This window comes from Malaya genurostris, chromosome 2 (assembly GCF_030247185.1).
Source record: "Malaya genurostris strain Urasoe2022 chromosome 2, Malgen_1.1, whole genome shotgun sequence".
In the NCBI taxonomy this organism is placed as follows: Eukaryota; Metazoa; Arthropoda; class Insecta; order Diptera; family Culicidae; genus Malaya; species Malaya genurostris.
The window spans coordinates 65430263-65454641 of record NC_080571.1 but is presented as its reverse complement, the minus strand read 5'-3'; the positions used below and the strand labels follow the sequence as shown (position 1 = coordinate 65454641).

At 39.5% G+C, this 24379-nt stretch overlaps 1 protein-coding gene and 1 non-coding gene across 11 annotated transcripts in view; one reads left to right on the top strand and one right to left on the bottom strand.

The window, feature by feature from the left end:
* The window catches only part of LOC131427464 (protein winged eye), a 758071-nt gene that overhangs the window by 367345 nt on the left and 366347 nt on the right, over window positions 1–24379 (bottom strand). The window lies entirely within an intron of this gene.
* Trnap-cgg (transfer RNA proline (anticodon CGG)) lies at window positions 15062–15133 on the top strand. Its single transcript has one exon. It is a non-coding gene; the product is annotated as a tRNA-Pro (tRNA).

The following is a 24379-nucleotide window of genomic DNA, read 5'->3' as shown; positions in this document are numbered from 1 at the left end:
TTTGTACTAGCTTGGTAGTATACTGTATTTGCATTAAATTATGTTATATTATATTATGATATGAAGTGTTATGTTTAATTAATTATATCATATTATATTGTTTTGTATTGCATTCGGATGTGATATATTATATTGTACTGTACAGTGGCGTCTCATGACAAAATTGACTAGTTGTGCAGTGCTTATGTGGTATGATAGCAGATGTAACAGTTCGTTGTAAGTGAAAACTGAAGATTAGGAATGGAGATTCGCTTGTGGTTTTCAATACAATGAGATAACGATATATTTTCGGATAGGATTTTTTATTAAACAATCAAATCTCAGAGCTGAACTGAGTAATTCTCTCTTCTTGAATCTATGCAATAACAACAGATACTTGAAATTTTATGTCTGGTGTATATAAGATGCGTGTATCTACACGCAATTTCGGTGCGATCCAACCTGCTTTTATCGAATAAATAAGGATTTCAAAAAATAATTGAATTTTGATGTGGTTGGGAACGCAGCTCATTCCTTCAATTCGACCGGTTGTGCAGTGCACGAGGTGCACATGAGGACGAGACGCCACTGGTACTGTATTATATTATATTTTTTATATAAATTTATATTATATTATATTATATTATACAGAGTGATTTTTTAAGAGCTTGAGAACTTTTTTAAACAATAAAACGCATAAAATTTGCAAAATCTCATCGGTTCTTTATTTTAAACGTTAGATTGGTACATGACATTTACTTTTTGAAGATAATTTCATTTAAATGTTGACCGCGGCTGCGTCTTAGGTGGTCCATTCGGAAAATCCGCTTTTTTATCGACAAATTTTGTTCAGCGATGAGGCTCATTTCTGGTTGAATGGCTACGTAAATAAGCAAAATTGCCGCATTTGGAGTGAAGAGCAACCAGAAGCCGTTCAAGAACTGCCCATGCATCCCGAAAAATGCACTGTTTGGTGTGGTTTGTACGCTGGTGGAATCATTGGACCGTATTTTTTCAAAGATGCTGTTGGACGCAACGTTACAGTGAATGGCGATCGCTATCGTTCGATGCTAACAAACTTTTTGTTGCCAAAAATGGAAGAACTGAACTTGGTTGACATGTGGTTTCAACAAGATGGCGCTACATGCCACACAGCTCGCGATTCTATGGCCATTTTGAGGGAAAACTTCGGAGAACAATTCATCTCAAGAAATGGACCGGTAAGTTGGCCACCAAGATCATGCGATTTGACGCCTTTAGACTATTTTTTGTGGGGCTACGTCAAGTCTAAAGTCTACAGAAATAAGCCAGTAACTATTCCAGCTTTGGAAGACAACATTTCCGAAGAAATTCGGGCTATTCCGGCCGAAATGCTCGAAAAAGTTGCCCAAAATTGGACTTTCCGAATGGACCACCTAAGACGCAGCCGCGGTCAACATTTAAATGAAATTATCTTCAAAAAGTAAATGTCATGTACCAATCTAACGTTTAAAATAAAGAACCGATGAGATTTTGCAAATTTTATGCGTTTTATTGTTTAAAAAAGTTCTCAAGCTCTTAAAAAATCACCCTGTATTATATTATATTATATTATATTATATTATATTATATTATATTCTATTATATTATATTCTATTATATTATATTATATTATATTATATTATATTATATTATATTATATTATATTATATTATATTATATTATGTTATATTATATTGTATTATGCTCGAGTATATCGACAAGGGGCTGCATCAGGGTATCTTACAAGTGAATGACTGGATGATGGAGTGGATTGCCAACCTGAGTCACGTGGGGGAAGCTTTGTGTTTTTCCCTGAAGGTCTGAAATGAGTAAGACGCACCCTCCTAAAAAACAAACCATCAGGCGGGTTTAAGCTGGTACAGCGAAATTCTTTATTATATGGCCGAAAGTTCTTGGCGCCGGGTCCTCAAACCCCATTTTGGTCTTCTTAACAGCAATTATATGAAAGCTATCTGATAATCAAGTTCGGATCTACTGTAAGTCTACCTGCATACACTGGTAATGCCTTGAACTGATGGTGGCTTCAAACATACCTACATACATACATACATATTCACGTCATCCCGGTTATGTCTCGCATATTATAATTTATGGTTCTCTCCATTATAATTTATGGTACTTTTTATGCGATTCCTGCAATAATGCATATTGTCGGTCTCCATATAAAAAATATAGATTCGCCAGAAAAACTGACTTTTGCTCCAAGCCCCGGAGATCTCTGGTTTTGGAAAATGCCTGTGTACCTTTCGAAGATTTTTATCTCCACTCAAATTTCATGAAGATAATAAAACAGATTTCAACGAACTCGTTTGAAAGCTACCATTAGTTCATTGATCATGTTTGAAGCTCAAATGGCTGTAGAAGCTACAGTATCGAAGTTGAGTCGTCGGGGCGCCAGTGAACCGGAAGCCATGCTCCAACTGGAATCACAAGATTCGGTGTCGGGAGAAACTCTTTCGTCGGGGAGCTCTACGTCGGCGTAGTCTAGATCCTTCGACGGGGATTAGATGCGTCGATTGCGACGTAACTCCGGTATGGATCGTCGGCGCGCCAGTGAACCGGAAGTCATCCTCCAACCGGAATCACTGGACCGACCCAGGCGTTCTGCCATTCGAACTGTTCACGGATTTCGGGAGCGTCGGTCCCGGGGAAACTTGCATCGTCGGAAAACTTTTCCGTCGGTGTAGGCTACATCCATCTTCGGGGATTAGCTGAGTAGTCCGTGACGTTTGACGTAGACCAGCCGTGGGTCGTCGAGGCGCCAGCGAACCGGAAGCTAAGCTCCAACCGGAATCGCCGGATTGACCTCGACATCCTCCTGGTCGATCCCCTGTAGCGAAACGAGTGGCTCAAAGTCGAGTGATAAATGGCCAAAAGTAGGAGAGAACGTCGCAGATGTCCATGGCGATGCATAAGTCCGGGAAGGGTGCTTTGAGCACCGATTGCTTTCCACCCCGAAGTAATACCTAATGGGTTGGAGATCCAAGGTGTTCTAGTGGGTAGTTTCAATTATACAGTGGTAGTCCTGTGGAGAGTCCCACACTCTGTGCCTAAATGCATTTCACCTTGTAAAAATAAAAAAAGCTCAAATGGCTACCTCTTCCGATTCCGGAGATGTAATGGTATAAGTAACGCAACCGACAAAATGCACTTTTTTCTCCCATGAAACCGATTTCAACAAGATTTGGTTCGTTTAAAAGCTACTAGTAGGCAATTGATCAAGTTTGGAAGGGTTTTAGTGAACGCTTCCGTTTCGGGAGAAGTTTCTCATAGATTACGTATCGTTTCTAGTTTTCTTCAAGCTATGGAAATAAATGAGTTTTGTGTACTGATAAAACAGCAACGGAGAAATTGATTGATTTGCGGTACGAAATGGTCCACCATCCCCCGTATTCTCCAGGCCTGTACCTCAGCGACTATTATCTATTTCCAAACCTGAAAAAGGTTTTTCCAGGAAATTTGCGTCGAATGCTAAGGTTATTGCAGAAACGAATTTGAATTTGAATTTTTTGAAGGCTTTGACAAATCTTTTTTTACGAAGGGCATCAACATGTTGGAGGACCGATGGGTCAGGTGTACCGCTCTATACGGAGGTTATACTGAAGAATAAAAAAATTTTCACGGTGAAAAAAAATTTTTTTTTTGTTAGACCTGGGATTTCTCATTCCATGTAGTATATACTGGAGCTGATACCGTCATCTTATAATTGAAAAATCGCATTTTTTACTGTGCGCTTAATTTTTTCGGATACGAATAAAACGATAACAACATCCAAGGGCTTATTCGAGAGTAATTTGGGCTGTGAATCAAGTTCGAAGTGACGTAACCGACGAATCTTATTTTTTCAATCCTTACATTTTACACATAGAAATCCAAATGTTATATTGTTGCTACTTTCGATTTCCCTGGGCTTCCAATGAGTAGTCCATGGGCGCGTAGCCTCGGTTGCCAAAAAAAAACAAAGAATTTAGACCCAGTTAAGCTATACCGAGATAGAACATTTATTTATGACGAGTAATTGTAATGCTCTTTGGATTGATCGCGGATTAGATTTCACTGATGGAGCTTTAAATAGACAATTGGTCATTAGGTGGTTTCAAGCCAACCACTTTTAACCTTGAATTGGTTACCAATTCGTATTAACTTGATGCGGTTAGATTGAATCTTAATATAGCTTTTTTGTCCTGAACTGGTGAGTTTAGTTCGACATCTTCGAACTGTTCCAATATACCGCACATTGCGGTGGCTTTGCCCATATTTGTCCGGTAACGTCTCGTATCTAAACTGAGTCGAGCAGGAGTAAATACACTTTCGAATTATATTAATGGACTTTTTTTTTCTAACATTGGAATAGATTCAAAGTGCTGATTGAAAATGTGAGACGAGTGACTCTGAGAAGTTACGGTTCACTTGGATCACATCATCCTATAACACCTAGTAGTTTATATGCATGCTACATGAAACTGTTGTTTTAGACTGCAGTGTTGTCGATAGTAGAATGGTTGTACTTTATCATTGCTCAATTAAATCATATGCTCATATGCTTATATAAATTATGATATGGCAGTAGTATGTTTTTTTCCTCTTTTCTACTCCAACTGTTCAAGGCGAATCTATGTTTAGCAGCATACCTTGTATTTTTTTTTAAATGGAAAAAAAATTATAATACAGCAGACACTGACTAAAATACTAACTCGATTGACAACACTGACGGACGTTTGAATGGTACAGTCTCACAAACCAATTCTTGACCGAGGTGGAACACATTGCTTGCCTAAATGTCAAATTCTCCAATGTATTTGCAACAAAAGATACTCTATCTTTCGTTACAAATTGATCATGCAAAGGGATCGCTTGGGTTACATGCTGTACCCGATCAGATGGTAATAACTGAATTATAACAACTGGAGTAGTTTATTTCAAAAACATTTTGTAACAAATTTTGAAATATTTTTGGCTGGTAAGCCGATAAAATAACAAAAATCATAACAAACAAGACTCTAGCAGTATCAAAATCGTAACAGATTTTGAAACGTTTGTACCACAATTATTTTTGAATTTGATATACATACAGAAGTCCGAAAGTAGAAATTTATAACAATAGTTGTAATAAATTAGATAGAATAACGAATAGTCCTGAATAATGTCATTGATATTGTTAATTAATGTATAAATTAGAAATAGGTTTCAGCAAACTATATCACAGCCAATTTTTAGCATTGTTCCAACCATAAATTGTAAAATGATTTTTTTATTAAATGAATAATTTGTTTATTGATCTGGTTTCTTGATAGTTTTTTATATCTCGATATAAAGCAACGGAAGAACTCATTTTCTCAATTAATAACTCTTGCAAATGAAAACAAAACATCATAACTGATTTTGTTATTATATTGATATCATAAGTTTTAACTTTCAACTGCTTTCATTTGTAAATTATCTCAAAATAACACAAATTGTTATACATATCGACTGTTGATATACTTGTGTAATGATTTTGTTATGTACATCTGATCGGGTAGGGAACCCATCACTTCGATGATGGTCTCGGTTTCCACCAGCGTTACTGGTGTTCATTTGGGAGACGTAGCCTAGTTCGAAAACGGAAAAGTGGATTACTCGAACAGTGTATTTTATTATCTTGGTATGAGTTGGAAGATTAAAATTAAAGAAATATAGGTTAACTAGAACTAGAAGTGAATTGGTACGCACAACGAGGCCTGTGATTCGTGAATCAACAAGTTTAAAATTCAGTTGGTTTTTTTATTTACAGTGCATTGATTAAATTTTCAAAGTAACATCATTAGAAGGTTACATTTCTCCAGTTCGAACGAAATCTCAAACTTTCTTTGACTACACAGCGAAAACAGACACGAAATCAACGTATTTCTTACATTTTACTCGCATTCGCTGGATTTTCTTCGACTGTCCCCCCGCTTCATCGAAGTCGATTTGGTTTCAAATGGTCCTGTTTTCGATTGGTAAAAGTTCAATTCACTTCAAACGGGGGCAAAGTTTCGATTGCAAATTCGAAAAAATGTCTGTCGGCTCTAATTTCTCTATAAAGTATGATACACAAAACTGGCTTAGCGACTTAAAAAAAATTTTCATTTCATTTCGACGATAAACTCGATTTTAAAAAGTCTGCAGCATTTTATAAGAAATCCAAAGATTTGCAGACATATCTGCAGACCAAACATCCTATCTTCAAATCGATCTTATTAGCAGCATATCACCTTTGAGTAGTGGCAGCCAGCTAAATCGTACCAAATGATGACATGGCCTTTATGCTTTAGGTTGAACGACAGTACATGCTTTTTCAGGTATTCTTCGATATAAACTTGCGATGTCATAATCGAAGATGTGATGAATGGTTTCGTTTCCAGACCACAGCTGCAAATCGCTTGCCCAATCATCGTTCAGTCGTGATGTGAAAATTTGATCGGAAAGCTGCTCAAAATCGAGTTTGACGAGTGTTTCGGTCACCAATTAAAGGTCAGCCCTTGTGTTTTGTCGAAACACTCTCATACAAAAACTAGGCTCGTTTTTAGGTCACGGAATTCTGCTTCATGTACCGGTTCGGATGTTCATTGGTTTTGTACGACTTGTATCCTTCTCTGGTTCCGTTTTTTTGCAGTTCCGCTGTTTTATTTCCACACTTCCACAAATTTGGAATCGGAGAAACGATATTCGGAGAAATAACCCGTTGTCGATTTATAAACCCAGTTAATAATCAAGTCAAACTTCGCCTAATGAGCTGCAATGAAAATGCAGTTCACGTGTTCTTTCAATGGACCTTATAAGAAAAAAAAACAGGTTAATAAAGCAGCACCAATATAAACATATCCTCATTATACAAACAAGCAGTTCATTTCAACTTTCTCTATTGTGCCATTCAAGATTTATATTGAACCTTTGCATAATGCGCTGATGGGACCCCAGGACTGTAATCAAAACAGCACCATATCTTTAATCTAACCTTTTAGAATCCAGTCATGAGTATCTGGAAAACATCAACTTCCCCGCTGCCCGGGTCGACTTCGTAAACAATGTTGATCAACTGATAATTTTAACGGCATTATTTCCATTTTCCCTTTTGTACTCGGGTGTTTTCCATAATGGCATTCAGCCAAACAGTGGAGGATCTGGGCCGCAACGAACTGAGGGCTTCTTGGTCTGAACAGCACTTTGGTTCTTAGGAATCATATAAACTGGGAATTAAAACTTTTTTTATTCCGTATTGATTACTAACGAACTAATTCAGTGGTTTCGCTCTCAGTCTCTGTCTCTTTCATTGGACGTAGCTTCTCAGAACCAAAGCAATCTTCGCGTCAAAATTTTCTCCGATAATTATATGAATTAAGCGCCTGGCAGTTCCAAAACGGTTTCATCGGTTTCCACCTCCAGTTTCCCGTCCAAAACCGGCAAAGCGCCAACCGGTTGGGCGCGATAATACACGCGTCGTCGTCGTCGTCGTCATTCTTCACTTACTTTCAGCTGCTGTAGATCTCGAATCCGGGCGGCTCCTGGAACTGCGCGTTCCGAGTTTTTACCCCTTACGATCATCCATCCCATCGAGGCCCGCGGGCTTCGGCTGCCGGACGAGGTTTAATTTACATTTTCAAGTGGCTTCCAGGGAACTGCCTATCATTAACGTATCACCAATCGGGCAGCTTGGGTTACCTCGTCTCAGCCGTGGCCGCCTGGGTCTGTGAGTAGAGGCTGCAGGGCAGAAACCAATTTCTCCTCTCTCCCTCTCTCTTTCAATCACGCGTAGATCGCGCGAGGTCCGTGATCCGATATTCGCATGCGAGTGAAGAAAATTAGCTCACTGCTTGGTTATTTTATTACATTCGGTTTTTTTTCATTGACTATTTGGAAAATTGCACCGTTTGTTTTTATTTTTTTGCACCAGTGTTGCCTTTTGTCAGCCGTCTGTTTTGAATTCTTGGCCAAACAAAATCAAACAGAACAACAACAACAAAAATAAAAAAAAATCGCGCGGAATCCCATGGACATTTTCGGAAAAATTTTTGGTCATGTGCTCAACTTCCCGAGAAGACCCCGGCACTCCCAGTTCACATTGCAACCGGTTCAGCCGATGGCAATAAAAGGAGAAAATTCCGAAAACAGTCAGCACCGCATCATTTTTTGTGACTTCCGCCGTTCCACCACGCCCGGACAGTGATTTATAGAGCTATTGAAAAGCCGGTTCTAGGCGCTGCCGCACAGTTTGTTTAGTTCACGGTTCGCTGGTCCGGACCATTCGTTCCCACAGCATGGACATTGATCGGATACGGGAGTGAACGGGTTGAGTCCGGGGAGAGGGGAGGTTCGAGGGAGGCAGAACAGTAGTGAACACAGCTTCAGTTAGTTTGCTTATGTAGTTTTCGCATTTAAAGCGGCACCGTGCAGGTCTAGTGTAGTACTAGCAGGCGTACACTTGCTGAAAGTATGGGGTCTAATTATTCTATTTTCATGCCTGGCAGTGCACAAGTGTACAATCGTTTCAGAAACCACCACGAATGTTGATAAGGCAACAGCAGTAGCAGCAGAAATAAACCGGAATGCTGCAATGTATGGAGGAAAAAATGTGTCCCTCCTTGTAACAAACCAGACGCCGGAGGAGTATTTTAAGTAGATGCTCTTGGGTGCCAATTTCGCTTGTTCCGGACGCGGTTGGCAACACACAAAACTACAATTTCTTTTATGTGCGATCTGATTTCGGATACTGCTAAAAACTCATCCGTTTAGAGCACATGGTAATCAATCCCGGCACGACTCTCACCTCCGCAAATGAAGCTCTGATACCGGAACAGCTGCAGTTTATAGACGCTCCACTAATGCCGTTACCTTGTGTAATAGTACTTCAACAAGTCGGTCGGTCGGGCTTGAAACCAGGCGTACAGTTTTGGTAATTTAGAAACAATCTTTTATGTTGCCAGTTTATAGGAGCGGTGATCGTAAAGACGTGATAAACTACCGTGGTACAACGACACCACGCAACCTAACTGCTACCTTCAAGCTGCTACTTGGAATAGACGTGCTCACTGTCGTAACAAAAAAAAACCTACATCTCTACTGATCAACATAGATTTACGACTGGACGATTTGTTAAAACAAATCAAGATCACGTCGGGTTGCACTTCACGAATGAAACCAAATAAAAAAAAAGATCTGAATCAATGAAGTAGCATTCGGTTTGTTAAAACAGCCGAATTTCCCTGCGAAATATAGCTTGACTGAGACTGGATTTAAAGAATTTTGTTCCTAAAGCTAGGCTATTGTAGTTCCCTAACAGTTGACGAATCGAACATTTTCGCAAAGTGATAACATGGAGCCTTTGGAGTTTTTATTGTTCATCAACGATTTTGTTTCGCTAATTCAAATGTGAGCTTTGAACGCAACCCTTAAACGTGGATATTAAAGGATGATTTTTCGAGAGGTATAGAGTTTAGTTTTCAAAAACAACATAAAAAAAATTGAGAAAATTGATGAAATATTTATTGGAATTGATAGAACGATCAATATAATTTAATTTCGGTTTTTTAACGATATCAAACTAACTAGAGATTATAAGAGGAGAAAGATTCCATCACACACAGCGATGAGTGGAGCGCTGTCCGTGCGCCGCTTGCACCCTGGGACGCATAGCCATACGCTACAACTCCAGGCACTCAAGCAATAGTTTCGGATAAATCTTCCATTCCGGTGTTATAACTAACTGTATGAGAAAATATCAACACAATGAAACACATTGTGTGAGAAACCGTCGTGGGCAGAAAGTGACAACTTCTCGTAACTTTACTTTTGCCGGTTCGGACAGTAAATGGCAAACGACCTTTGCCTTTACTTTCTGACATATCAGAGACTCGGATAACTCGTATCGCTAAGATGCCTAAGTTCGACTCCTCTGGTAGAAGGTAAAAGTTTAGATACGAGAAGCCTTCTGCTTACTTAAATGACCCTTGTCACGTCTCACTTTTCCGCACTTTATTCTTCACATCCTTGCTCTTCCTTGAGTACTATGGCTCTATGATTTCATATTCTTTCTCCTCTTATAATCTCTAGTTAGTTTGATATCGTTAAAAAACCGAAATAAGTAAAAAATACTGACTGACCAGAAGTCATAAATAAAAAAAAAAAAAAAAATATATATATATATATATATATATATATATATATATATATATATATATATATATATATATATATAAATATATAAATATATATATATATATATATATATATATATAATTTAATGTTTAAAGATGATTTTATGCAAATGTTGATGGGCCCAAACGTAAAATACAATGGGTTCTCTTTTTACGCGGTTTTTTAAAGCGGTATCTTTTTTCGCGGCTTTTTTTACGCGGATTTCCGAAGTTATGCGTTTTTCTACGCGGATTTCCGAAGTTAAGTGGTTTTTTTACGCGGATTTTCATAGTTACGCGGTTTTCTTTTCGGCACAAAAAAAAAATTCGATTTTGGAAGTCTCAAAATTTGTCATGTCCCAAAGTCGATTTTCACCAAAAAAATTTTTTTTTGAGATTACACCAGATCTGGATGTTTCATGCATTTCTAAGATATTTGGCATCAAAAAAATTTCTTTCTTTAGTTTGGTGGTTTTTTTACGCGGTTTTCCGAAGTTACGAGTTTTTTTTACGCGGATTTCCGAAGTTACGCGGATTTTTTTGCGTGGTTTTTTTTACGCGGTGCGTATTTCCCGCGTAAAAAAAGACCTCAGTGTGAACTGTTTACCAAAGGCGGCTCTCAATTTGGTCATTGTTTCGCGTGCCGTGTGGAATGTGGTACCGTCTTGTTTAAACCACATGTCCAATCCTTCCATCGTCAATAATTTGCAAGCATTGTTCGTTCGTAAAGCGATTCATGATTAAATTATAGATCAAACTGAACAAGTTTGACAATGACACAAGGGACGATTCACGCGTGATCTGTCAATAGCAGTGTTGCCAAAAACATTCCAGCAAAAAAACACCCCGTTGCTACAACGGGATTCATAAAAAATATGTTTTGTTTTCGGAGTCTTACTTTATTATGGGGTGCCTGCTCAAAAGTTTTCCTCTGGGATAGTGATCAAAAATATCTTTCGTTGTATCTAACGCAGCAACATAATTTTTGCTGCATACATTGGAAAATATAATCAGCATTTTGTGATGAAATTTTCAGCTTTAAGACTAGGCAACTAATAATTTAAAATAAAAGTTTTCTGAAATGATTGGTATCAGCAACTATCAAAAAGGAGAACACATGACGTGTTTGACACGCGACAACGGTTTTGACGTAGTAAACGACATTTCGGTTCCAAAGTATCCAGCCTATCCAGTAGGTTGACACGGTATATTACATTCATTCTAGCCTGCGAAGTAGACTGAGCAAGGAAGTACAGTAAAGGCATCTTGAGCAGTTGCAGGTTCAGAATTCAGTTCCAGACACAGCATCAAGCATTTTTTGCAAAGAATTACTAAGATATATTTGGAGTTTTGTGCCTTGCCTTGACTTCTCATCATTTTCCTGATGGGAAGGGAAGAATAAAAGGAACATGGAAGAGAAATGTGAAGTAGGTGAGGTGAAAAAACAGCACAAAACAAAAAGAAATCAATCGTTCTTCATCCACGAAAGGATACTGAACGATCTGCAGGTGCCAAAATGCACATTTCATAGAATCTCCAACGATAGAATATCCTTCAATCATTAACTTTTCGTTTGAGTGTTTGAACAGAATGATTTTACAAGGATAAATTTTTTAAAATATTACCATTTAATTCTGTTATTAGTATATCACGTCACTATACAAATTCACTATGTATCTCACGACACTATAAATCTTGTATAATAAACGTCACATCACATATGCACATTTCGAATACAATTTATATTCATCTTCCGTGTGATAGTTTTGTTTAGTTATTGAAAGAATGCTGCAATGTTGTTCAACTCATTCATCTCGTAGATGACTGAACCGATCTAAGATTCAAATGAAATCTAAGAATCATCTAAGATTTAAATAAAAAGTTCTAAGATCCTATAAAACATCTTGCTTTTCAGTCAGATCCAACTTCCGGTTTCGGAGATACAAGGTGATTAGTATAAAAATGTCTATTTCACATAAATTAATCAGGCTTATCGGGTTAGCAGATTTGGATAGTCGATAACCACTTACCTTTCCTAACAGCTATAGGCCTGGGGGGTCCTTTGCTGTATCAAGCATACGTCTCCACATAACTCGGTCCGTGGCTGCTCGTCGCCAGCCACTCAAGGCACGGATGCTTCTGAGATCACCCTCCACTTGATCGATCCAACTTGCTCGCTGCGCTCCTCTTCTTCTTGTACCAGTCGGATTAGATTCAAGAACCATTTTCACTGGGCTGTCGTCCGACATCCTTATGACATGCCCAGCCCATCGTTGACGTCCGATTTTAGCTGTCCGTACGATAGGTGGTTCTCCTAGCAGCTGTTGCAATTCGTGATTCATACGCCGTCTCCACGTTCCGTCTTCCATCTGCACTCCGCCATAGATGGTCCTCAGTACCTTCCTTTCGAAAACACAGAGGGCGCGTTGGTCCTCTGCCAACATAGTCCAGGTCTCGTGGCCATAGAGAACAACCGGTCTAATTAGCGTTTTGTAGATGGTCAATTTCGTGCGGTGGCGTACTTTTCTCGATCGGAAGGTTTTTCTGAGTCCAAAGTACGCACGATTCCCTGCCAAAATACGTCTATGAATTTCTCTGCTGGTGTCATTATCGGCGGTCACTAGTGAGCCCAAAATACACGAACTCGTCAGCCACCTCGATATCGTCACCGTCTATCAATATTCGTGGTGGGAGGCGTAGTGTTTCTTCTCTAGAGCCTCTTCCTCTCATGTATTTTGTTTTCGATGCATTTATGGCCAGTCCGATACGCCTAGCTTCAGCTTTCAGTCCGCTGTAGGTTTCCGTCATCTTCTCAAGGTTACGTGTCAGAATATCAATATCGTCAGCGAAGCCAAAAAGTTGTACGGACTTTCGGAAGATCGTGCCACTCGTGTCGATCCTCGCTCTTCGAATCACACCCAGATACTGGGACGTAGCACATCACTCTATCCATCGTTGCTTTGACCAATCGCGTCAGTTTATCCGGGAAACCGTATTCGTGCATGATCTGCCATAGCTGTTCTCGATCGATTGTGTCGTATGCCGCTTTGAAGTCAATGAATAGGTGATGCGTGGGTACGTTGTATTCACGACACTTCTGGAGTACTTGTCTTATCGCGAATATGTGATCCGTAGTGGCGCGTCGATAACCAAATAAACTTATTTCAGTTTTAGTGGTATTCAGTTTTCGATTCGGAAGGTACCCAAAAATTTAATTCGCTCTACGATTTCTCAAAGATGTCTACACTGATTTTCAAACATTTTGAAACAAATGTAAACTATACAGCTCCTGAGGTGGATTTAACTGACTTCGTTTACACCGATTTTCGAATCCCGGTTCCTTTTCTTTTAAATTTTTAGGTCATATTAATTGATGACCATATAAACTTACTTTGTCTATACTGTTTCGGTTTCAGGTTCATGAGAAAGTTGGGGTCTAAAATTTCAAAACAAAACTCACATTAATTTCTCAGAGATAATTTGAGGTTTTGGAACAGATAATAGCCCGAGGAAGCCAAATCAGGTAATCGGGTAATCATTCTGTTCTCTAGCATATAATAATGGATGCAGCCAAACATGTATTCGAAGTGCACTTGCGTTGGCCGTTTTAGTTCTAAATAAGTATACTTGTGAATCAGTGGAAGGATATCTTTTCATTTTTGGAATCTTTACCAACTATGGCTAACTTCCAGTCATCCTGTACAATTTTGTGCATTATCATTATTGTCATTTAACCTCCATTTTATGTAGTTTTGACTCTGTCAGTGAAGTATCCATTCCTTTTTCGTTCCCAAACGACGAGAGAGGTTTGACGATTCCATAGTCGAAAATTGCCCAGAAGATGAGAAGAAGTTAAAATTTGCTTAGGATATTACTTCTAATAATAACAATAAAGCCTCAAATTTCAAAGCAAAGAAAAAGAGATTACTTCTATTCCATATTGCTGCATTTAGCAAATATTGAATTTCAGAAGATACAAGCCCACTTGCATGCTCGTGATTTTAAAGCTTCAATTTGCTTAAAAAATTTTTTCCACAGTAAGGCAACTGTTGCAGGACTGTAGTAGGAGTGGTTTTTCAGCGCAAAAATATCCCTTCCGGCACCGGAATGGACATGACATAATTTTTCTACCCCTCGTTTCCAAAACAAGCTTTGCGTAACTCGGTAGCTTGCAACAACCTGCTCCGAGTGGCATTTACCCTACTCAAAGGGAACACTTTTCGACATTTTTTCGTTATGCAAATTGACTCTGACAGAATCTGTAGGTTTTCAGGTGATTTCACAACGTTTTCTAAGCCGAGAAATAATAACCGGTACCATTCTCCTATGGGCCAAGTTCCCTGGATGGAAACAACCGGTGCCGTGTGCCGACTGCCGGGGCCTCTAACGAGATTTGCGATAAACCCTCGGCCCTCGGTCAGCTCATCGGTATTCTTCTCGGAAAGACCACCTTGAAAGTTGACGTGAACTTAGCCTGGAAGACTACAGTTTTTTTTTTGTTTCGCCGTTCCGTCTTCGCCGTTCCCGGTCGTGTTTAGGTAGTTGTTGTTGCCCCAGCTGCGATGGCTGCCCCCCGATAGCGTAGCAAACATGCTCGTAATTTGATCCGCGCCTCGCTTGTCTAGCAAAAGGCCCGCAAGCAAGATTTGTTTATTTATTTATTCTTTTTTTTCCTCTCCATTGCCGTTCGAGCGCATCGCGTCACTGGTTAGTGTTGCAGTGGGTTACGACCTATCGTTTGCGAGTGTGCGTGTGTGTTTACCGTTTCCATTCGAATCGCAATCGCGGCACAGCCGTAACACGTGGTCGAATGCAGTGAATTTTAGCACTGACAGGCGAACGACGTACGGAAAGGTGGTGCGCGGTACGAAATCCTATCCGCAAGTGGCTCGTTGGTCTAGGGGTATGATTCTCGCTTCGGGTGCGAGAGGTCCCGGGTTCAATTCCCGGACGAGCCCGGTTGTGCGAATTTTTTATGCGAATTTAACGTCATTTTGAATAATGTCTATTGACGTGGGGTAAGGGGCAATTATTTGTGTAATTTATAGCAACGCTTTGGTACATATTCTCTAACAGAAAAATTGTATCCGCTTGTTGCTGCCCGACGACACTCTCTGAGGAAAAGGAGCTGCGTGAATGCGAGGAAGGGTATCCCAAATGTCGTAACATTTATTAGCCCGGTTGTATTGAAGATGACTTCACTTTTTGCATCCTTTCGAAAATTCATATCTTCCGTCGTGGTGGTGGTAGATTCACAAGGGGGTTCCTATATACTGTCAGTACGGTTCAACATAACCACGCAGTAAAGTGCAGGGTTGTATTAAAAAAATGGGAAATGAAAGATGCAAAACAATAAAAACAAGAATCTAGGTAAAGGGACGCGAGCGAGAGATAGAGCGCTTACGGCTACAACCTGCTAGCGACGGCGGATGGGGGCAGTCTTGCTATTAAAATTCATCTTTCGAATTGAACAAGCCCGGTCTCTGCCTGGTATTTTTTCGAGGGAGGAGACGAAGTTTGTGGTACTCGAGAGGCCACTCACTGCATTTCGAAAGGGTGGTGGCGGTCGGTACTGGTTTTCCTTTTTGGTGCTGGCAGCAGTGGAAATTAAATGGGATATGAAATTTTTCAATAAAAGAATAATAACGCAGGCGATAATAAAATATTTACGATGCACGTCATCCGTTGCAGCGTTTCATACGAAATACTACTGGGATGATGATGCGTGCCTAGCGAGGAATTACTTTTTCGATGTGGGGATCAATATTTTTCTTTACCCTAAGTGGTATGGAAGTACGATATTTAACATATATAAAATCGTTTTTTGTTTGAAAGTATTGGGAAATCGATTTATCACATCAAAAAGCAGCTATTGAAACTTTCTAAAAAATTCACTTTCTATTTACAGGAATATAATGAAGAAAATCAACAGTAGATCATCGAATGGAACTAACACGATCCAATCTGCTAGGTAAGTAGAACACAATAATAATGTCAATACTAGTTCCAATTTAAATTTATACTGCATACTACGAAATTCTAAATTATTAGATTATTCGGAAGACAACCGAGAATGTTATTTTTGGTTGAAGGGATATTATTTTGAAGTTGTTTAGATCTTTTACTAAAAAGTGGAAGTCGAGTTTTGTTCGTAAAATGCATTTAATGTTGCTCATCGTTTCGTATTGAACTGTATTTTCGAATCGCTCGGCTCGGATTGGATTTGATTGTAACCACCTGAAATATCCGATTTGTTGTTAGGTGGTTTCAAGCTCTTCGTCTTATGCCTGGAATTGGTTACCAAATCCAATTGATTTTATACGGTAATTCTTCTTTAGCACAAACATAGTCTTTAACAGAACAAAGCTATACATTTCTTCAACTTTGATAAATAACTAAGAAAGTCTTCAATTTTATCTTTTGACGCAGCAGAATTAACGACAAATTTGATGAAAGCAAATTTGAGAAAATTGATGAAATCTTCATTGGAATCGATCGAAAGATCAATATAATTTAATATTTGAAGATGATTGCATGTAAATGTTGGCCGCCGCTCCACTTTAGATGGCCCATGCACAAGATCCAATTCTGGCACACTCTCTCCAACATATCGGCCGGTATTTCTAGAATAAATGCTTCAATATTGGCTTCCAATGCGTCAATCGGTGCCTGTTTATCCTTGCAGACATGTGCCTTAACATGACCCCACAAGAAATAGTCCAAAGGTGTTAAATCACACGATCTAGGCGGCCAATTGACGAACCCAAAACTTGAGATAAACTGTTCGCCGAAGGCAGCTCTCAAATTGGTCATTGTTTCTCGTGCCGTGAGGGATGTGGCACCGTCTTGTTGAAACCACATGTCAGACATGTCTAATTCTTTCATTTTGGGCACAACAAATCGTCAATCATCACACAGTACCGCTCGCCATTCATAGTAACGTTCCGCCCATCGTCGTCCGATGATGCCACCGGACTATAATCCACACCACACAGTGACTTTTTTGGGATACATTGGTAGCTCTTGCTATTGACTGATCTTCGTTCCAGATGCGGCATTTTTGATTTTGTATCCATTCAACCAGAAATGAGCTTCGTCGCTTAACACAATTTCTCTATGCACCAGCTGTATCTTATAAGGTCTTACACCCCAATCCTTTTGCAAAATTTCGCACGTCGTGGAGTAAAAGAGGCCCAATCGCTGCAAGCAGCGTCGAATCGACATTTCACGGTCATCGGTAACACTGGCGGATACAGCCGAAATATTTTCTTCGGTCCTCATTCTACGTATGCGTTTGTGAATTAATGTCCAATTGTGTAAACTGGGCTCGAAACTTAGTCACAAGCTTCCGAATAGTTCCCTTAGTAGGCCGACCAGATAGGGCCCATAAATTGAAAGAAGTGCGCGATGCACTCTCTTAACCGAGCCTAAATTTTGATAGTTAAAATAATAATTTGCAAGCGTTGTTCGTTCGTAAGTTCGTTCGATTCACGCGCGATCTGTCAAGACAGTGTTTCCAAAAAGGTACCAACAAAAAATCACCCTTTAAACCAAGCCTGACCCTCGTTAGTAGTCCTGGCGGAGACGCACTTAACAGACGAAGTTGAATTTTGTTTTTTTTTTCGATTATCGGATACTCATTGCAAAACAGTTTTTCGCAATGGAGCGTGGCACACTGGAAGAATTTCTATGTATGTAAGAAATGATGTAAAAGTGGATTTCAAATTATTTGATACAAGAAAAAGAAATTGAATCTTATCAGCCAAACTCCTTCTCAAATCTTCGACACAACAATTTAGGTGTGCCTCAAGGAAGTGTCTTAGGTTCACACTAAATGATATGAAAAATAGTCTGGGCAGCAGAAAGTTGAAACTTTTCGCCAACAATTCTGCCTAATACTGGGAAGGTAAGAACCTAAATGATGCTAATACCAATACAACCTTGAAATAATGTGAATAAGTGTAATGAAACATTTAAAAGGTTTACATTGACGAGAAAATGAATTTTATACAGCTCATAGATTATATAATCAAAAAGGTATATGGTGTTCTGTGCCGTATCGATAGACATATGACGTTTTGGATCAAATTGACATATGTGAAGGCGATAATAATGCTACACTTTGATTATTGCTCGACAATACTTCTACACAAGGGTGGCTTTTATCGTATCAAAGAACCTCTACCAACTCTTCACACGATTCAATCAGTGCCATCAAAGAGAGACGGATATCATCGCATATCATATCATCGTCTGAGCATCACGGGTTAACACGCTGCTGTGGGGATTCTCTCTGAAACAACAAACGGTCGCGTATTCTCGTTTTGCGATCCGGTTCTGTACGGGCAGTGAATAATTGCGATAATATCATTTTACTATTGTCGCTTATTCTAATTATGTGCATGTAACCTTTGTATAAGTTATGGCTATGAAAATGCATATTGCAACCTAGTATGAGAATCATCAATTCGAATCATCGATTCGATCTTCTGCGATAATTGTCAACTTGCGATTCTCTCTTGGTAACTTTCACACAGCACCGATCATTATTAGACTGTAATTTTTTTTAAGCACTTAAGCTTGAACTTGAGCGACCACCCCTGGTTGCTACTCCGTTACTGATCGGGATTAGCTGAAGTTGTACAGGGAGTTTCTAGATGATCCGACCTGGGACTGGTAAATCATCCTTCAATGTACATCTTCTGGTAATCCCAGAATTCATTGATCAGTACCGGCGCCGGCCAGGCCCGAACGTAGATCGTCTAAGGAATGGGAAGGGATGTTAGGCCAGTTGTTGTTATTAGAGGCCGTATATACTACTGCGCACTCCACAAGTGTCACGGGAGAAGGATATTTGTTAGTAAAAATTTCAGTATTGGTATTATTCGCGCGCCACTCAGCATGTTCCGGTTTCAAGATGCTAAACTCACTGACTTCCCGAGTGAACGTTTCAACAATATCCTACATTGAAGTCCCGGGAAGTTTTGATTCACAGCTCTTATTCGAGTAAACTGAAGAAAGATTTGCAATACTATCGCGTAAAGAATAAAAACTTCCCTATTTTTTATAAATGAAATTACGTGTTACAAAATAAACGAGTGAATAGGGTTTAGACAAAATAGTTGATTCATTTATTATTTTAATTACTTATTGAAATTATTAATTGGTTATATTGGTTGATCTGGGCAGTCGGCTACCGAGAAAAATTTTAATTTGTTGTTTGAAATATTAATATCAAGTGTTTTTACTACGTGTTCAATATATCGATATATGTTATCTCTGTTATTAACTTTGTAATACCAACGGATTTGCGCAATAGTTTTAGATTATTTATTTTTATATCATCCAATTTATAATCCTGACAGACAATCAATAACATGGAAGAAAAAAACATTCCAAATAAAAATATTTTTTCGAAGTTAGACGGAAATTGACAGTTTGAATGAAGAGATAATTTAGTAAAATTGAGTAATCATAAGTGAAACATTGAAAATATCTGATAAGGACTCGGTAAGTGTTTTTCTAAAATTTTTTCATTCACAAATTTGATTTTGTTAAAATCGCTAGTAAAAGGTGATTTTTTTCTGGTATGTTTCTGGCAACACTGTTTTTGACAGATGACGCGTTAATCGTGTCCAGTGTCATTGTCAAACTTGTTCAGTTTGGTCTGTAATTCAATCATGACTCGTCGTTCGGACTAAAATTTATTCATGAATGTGCGCTGGCAAAGTTTGAGGTAGATTCACTTTTTACCGAAAAATTGTGTTCAGCGACAAAGCTCATTTCTGGTTGAGCAAGCAAAATTGTCGCATCTGGAGTGAAGACCAGCCAGAAGCATTGCAAGAGCAGCTAATGTATCCCAAAAATGTTACTGTTAGGTGTTGATTATGGGTGGCATTATTCGTGAAGTACCGGCCGATATGTTGAAGAGAGTGTACCAAAATTGAACCTTGCTCATTAGTCATCTAAAGTGGAGTCGCCGCAAACACTTTCATGAAATCATATTCAAACATTAAATTATACTGATCGTTCTATCGATTCCAATACAGATTTCATCAATTTTCTCAAATTTTTGTTGTTGATTTTTTTAAATTCAAATTCTATACCTCTTATTAAATCACCCACACTTTTTTGAAGGATTTGTCTTTTTTCGACAATATATAAAAGAAAATTGTAAAATAGCCGTTTTACAGTGATATTTTGGAAAAAGTCTACCTGTCCAGGAAGTTTCATTCAAATCCGAGAGGGTGCTGCCAATATTTGTTCGAGTTAGCCCAAAAAAAAATAATATATATACGACTAAAAAGTCGCAGGCTACAGACCGGTGGCCTAACCCAAACCTATGAACAGAATACAGTGGTCAAAACCAGAACCAATAATGGAAGACGAAACCTTCATTATAGTACATCGCCGGCTTTGAGTTTATCGTCACCAAGTCCCACCGGAATGTTTCGAAGAAGCTTCGGAAGATGAAGGTTGACAAATTTCCCAATAAGAACTTGACGTGGCAGGCGATCTATAGGTGATGCAAATTCATCAATCTCTACTTAACGACCGGTACATATAAGGAAGGTAACATTGTGTTTTGGTAGACTTTGGCATCGTGCCGTTGCACGAAATAGGTGATGGACTGCTATAAAGTCAACGTACAAGCTTCGCCCAATAGACAAGTTCTGGGTGATTATGAAAAACAAGTCTTGGAAAGGTCTTCAGAAACGACAGGAATTTGAAGAAAGATTGGATGAAAATATGTAAGAAAGATGGCGTAATTGTTGCACAAGATTTGATCGGTAGCGTTAACTCCAACGTGTCCAGAAGAGGATAACCTGAGAGTTTCAATAATAATCGACATTAACTACAATTTTGATCCGTTTTTATGGAGTGCAGTCTTACATACTGTTCCATCCATTTCAAAGCAGTTCGGAATTCGTTTGGCGTTTCAATTGTCTCCGATTATTATCTATTTTCAGTGCTAGAGGGATCAACGCTTCAGTATAATGCTAAATAAAATGAAGTTTCCCTGGTGAGACGCCTTTTAACAGGCACTCAGACGTAGAACTCCATCTTCATCCGAAGTATCTCCGTTGTTTGTTTTTTGTCATGAAAGATCAGACAAAATTGAAATAAATAGCAGATTGATAGACCGACCTTCACTACCCACGGAGAAAATATTCCGCATGGCGGGCCCCGTCACAAACCAGCAAACACCGGTTTTGCGATTGTTCCTCCGCATCACCAGCAGAAACTTGCGCGCCTCCCAGAAATCCATTAATCACACGTTTATCTAAATTCGATGATAAAAAACAGCCTTCACTTGGCCCGGCATTTGTTGATTTTTTTTTTCTAACTTTTTTTATTCTTCATCCTAATTCTCGCGCGCGTTCATTTTTCGCTCCACAACCGTGTAATCGCTCGGTACACTCATTCTCCCACGTCGTCGCTCTGCCATTCGCCGCACCGGAACCATCGGAACTGTCAGAGTTGCAGCAGCGAGTCCCGAATCAGTGCGGGTTTTTGCTCCACTCCTAAGTCTGAGCTTACCCGCGGCGCTCGAAAGCGGGACCCAATGGCAGCGAGTAGGTAAGCGATAATCAACTGAATGTTTACATTCGCATTTATGATTCCATGTGTCCGAACTGTTGGGAACCCAATGCTGCTGCCGCCGCCGCCGTCGCCATATGTGTCCCCGTTTGTGCACTGTTTGTCTACAAAACCGTTCGGTCGTGGTTGGTCTACTGGCCGCGCGCGCGTGTATTGCATTTGTTGTTTGTCTTTCAGTCGGTTCGCGTGTTCTTCGCAGTCTGTGATGACCGCTGGCCGCCCCTGCAACAATAGAATTACTCCTATGATCGAGTTTATTGCCAGTGGTTTTTTTTTCTCTCTCTCTCTCTCTCTCTCTCTCTCTTCTGTAGCACAATAGTTGTTGCTGTTGTTATTGTTCGCATTTACTTATTTGTTTACCACTCGTCGCTCCAGATGGTATTGTCAAAGTGGCAGTTTTCGCGCCATTGCCGTATGTACGCGTGACGAATTTGTTTTCCGTAGCCGTATGTGGAACAAAAAACCCCGCTTGACGGATTGCTTCAGGTATGAGTGAGAGCAATTTCGTGTCGTTTGTCACAGAAGGAACCATCAGTCACACTTCCGCTTTGATCGGGCCCGTACAAAACTTCCGTGATGCCAGATCCGATTGGGCCGGTGGCATGGCGGATCCAAAACATGTGAGCGATATATTAAATATTTACGACGGTGCGTAACATGTGGCTGCCGTTGGAAAATTATCGCTTCCAGTGCAATCAACTCTAATCCCATGAATTATGTATGTCAATTTTTAAAAAGTTTTTGCACATTTTAAAAGTGTACCGTTCGGGCAAAGTAAAGGAGCATGTTTCCCATCAGCAGGTGTAGACTTCGATTGGCATTGATTTATCCGAACCAGTTTTCGCCTAATCGACGAAACGAGTTTGAAATTCGGCAAGCATTCGCGAACAAAAAACAAATACTTAAAAATTAATATTTGTGAACCAAACACAGGCTGCTTGATGAGTCGAATAAATTGATTCAATTGACACAGCAGGAATGTAACATTATTCAAGGATAAATCGGCAATGTTGATTCAGTAATAGCCGTTCAACCGAGAAGGTTGTGTATAGAAGCGTACAGTTTAATAACGCTGGTTAGTTTACACGCGTTAAATACGACAACGGTTGAACTACAGGTAGAGACCTGTTGGCAGCAGCCGTTAAAACGTAAAATCGTGCTGCATAAGAGAGCCCTAGTGCTGGGCCAAGCTGGTGAAGGAAACAACAAAGGGCGTTTCCCAAGCTCTACCCAGGCCACAATATACAGCCACAAGTGCTGAGCAGGAGAGTGCAAAGGCACATTGAAGAAGGAGTGCAAAGGCACACAGAAGCAGGAGAGTGCAAAAGCACACCGGTGCGAAGGCACTTCGGTGCAGAAGCATATCGGTGCGGAGCACAAGGAAGAAGGAGACAAGACAACTCGGTCTTTCCACTGCCATACAACACGCAGGTATACACCGGTGACCTGCGCTGGTTGCAGCTGGCGAAGACAAAAGTAAATCGGAAATCGAGTGGTGCTGGATGTCAGGTAGCAGTAGCATCACATCCAACAATCAGCATCCAACAAGAACATCTAGAGCAACGAGGATCTACACGGCAGTGCAACGGAGATAGACAACAATTTCAAGGTAGAAGTTTTTTCTTTTCCTTTTGATTGAGTACTGTGTAGTGTTGGTTTCATTTTTTATTTTAAAGTTTGATTAAAAATTTTAATGTGATGGATGAATCCATGGACGTAAATCCTAGCATGAATCCTATACCCCCACGAACGAAAAAATATCAGGAGAGCTCTTCTGGGCCTTGGATAGTCTTTTTTAGACGTATATCAAAGCCATTAAACATTTACCAAATTTCTAAAGGTTTGACATCACGATACTCTTCAATCAAAGAGATCATAAAAGTAAATAACGATAAAATTCGTGTTGTGGTAAATAATTTGAAACACGCGAATGATATTGTCTCTTCGGAACATTTCATTAAAGAGTATATGTAAAGTTTACATACCCTCCAAAGATGTCGAAATTGACGGTGTTGTTACCGAAGCGAGTCTTTCGGTAGATGATTTACTCAAGCATGGTGTTGGTCGTTTCAAGAACTCTATGCTTGAGGGTGTGAAAATACTGGAGTGCAAACAACTGTACTCAGTAGTTTATGAAGAGGGAAAAAAAGTTTATCGCCCATCAGACTCGTTTCGAGTGACATTTGCCGGATCTGCGTTGCCGTCCCATGTCTATGTCGATAAAATTCGCCTCCCTGTTCGGCTTTTTGTTCCAAATGTAATGAATTGTACGAACTGCAAAAAATTCGGACACACAGCTACTTACTGTCGCAATAAACCAAAATGTATTAAGTGTGAAGGACCTCATAAAGATAATGATTGCAACAAGGAAATTGAAAAATGTATTTATTGTGGGGAAAGTCCTCATGAGGATATTTCAGTATGCACTGCATTTAAAGTGCACAAAGACAAAATTAAGCTTTCTTTAAAAGCACGGTCTAAGCGCACATATGCAGAAATGCTTAAAACGGTCATTGATGTCCCCCCTTTGGAAACCGAAAACGGGTTTTCAAATCTAGAGGAACCAGAGGACTCTGACTCTGACGAAAATAGTGAAGGTAATT